Raw genomic sequence first — 990 nt, 5'->3', positions numbered from 1 at the left:
GTAAAGTACCAGAGGGTAATATTGCATGGGAGGTTTTGATGGACTTGAAAGAGGTGGTTGAATTAGCGTTGTGCCCATCATTTTCTGATGAAACACTGGACTATTTTGTTTGCAAAATCAGTGACCACAGACAGATCCTACAAGAGGCTTTCCCTCAGTTTAGCCTTCGTCCTAAACATCACTATGTGGAGCATTACCCCACCTTAGTTAAGTGCTTTGGACCCCTGGTTCATGTTTGGACCATGCGATTTGAAGCAAAGCATCGCTTTTTCAAGAGAGTGGTGCATGATGCTCAAAACTTCAAAAATGTCTTGAAGACACTGGCAATCCGACACCAACACATGATGGCCTATCACCTTGGTTCACCATCATTTTTCAAACCAAAAATACAAACATCCAGGGTTGACTCTGTTCTGGTTTCAGCTCTGGCAGAAGTAGCTCAGACTTATATTAGAGGACAAACAACTAGTGACACTGTCTATAGTACATCAAAGGTGACCATTGATGGCACAGACTATACCACTGGAATGTTTGTTTCCGTTGGAATCAGCGGGGGACTGCCTAAGTTTTGCAGACTAACACAGATCTACCTTGTGAATCACAATGTTTCTTTTCTCTGTTGTGATTATGACTCCTGGTATGTAGAGCATCTTCGATCCTATGAGCTGTCAGCCACACAGGGGAGCTTGTCTATCCACCTGCAATCTGACTTGAATGATACAACCCCACTCTGTGCATACAAGATTGGGGGCTTGCTGATGCTTACTCCCAAGAGGTTCATAAAAGTGAGACAAAATTAAGACCACTCTACAGTAAGTAATTTTTTGTATAAAGCATGCTTTATAGAAAAGAAAGTTCTAATGCTGAACATATTAGAAGTTGTCATTCATGATTTTAAACATTTAGAAAGCCTTATAAATGCGCTATGATGTCCATTTGCTGATGTGTTTTTAACTTCTACATTTTTTTCATTTATTAGTGATGGCAGCT

General features: G+C 40.5%; 1 long non-coding RNA gene across 1 annotated transcript in view; it reads left to right on the top strand.

Annotated features, from left to right (window-relative positions):
- Window positions 1–990, top strand: part of LOC107102932 — a 7,451-nt gene extending 6,461 nt beyond the window's left edge. Inside the window, exons 3-4 of the long non-coding RNA XR_001482147.1 lie at window positions 646–812; window positions 980–990. This is a non-coding gene — a long non-coding RNA (uncharacterized LOC107102932). The remainder of the gene's footprint in view (window positions 1–645; window positions 813–979) is intronic.

The sequence above is a fragment of the Cyprinodon variegatus genome, unplaced genomic scaffold (assembly GCF_000732505.1).
Source record: "Cyprinodon variegatus isolate N-32 unplaced genomic scaffold, C_variegatus-1.0 Scaffold1344, whole genome shotgun sequence".
Taxonomy (NCBI): domain Eukaryota; kingdom Metazoa; phylum Chordata; class Actinopteri; order Cyprinodontiformes; family Cyprinodontidae; genus Cyprinodon; species Cyprinodon variegatus.
Note: the sequence above shows the minus strand (reverse complement) of the source record. Positions and strands in the feature narration are given on the sequence as shown.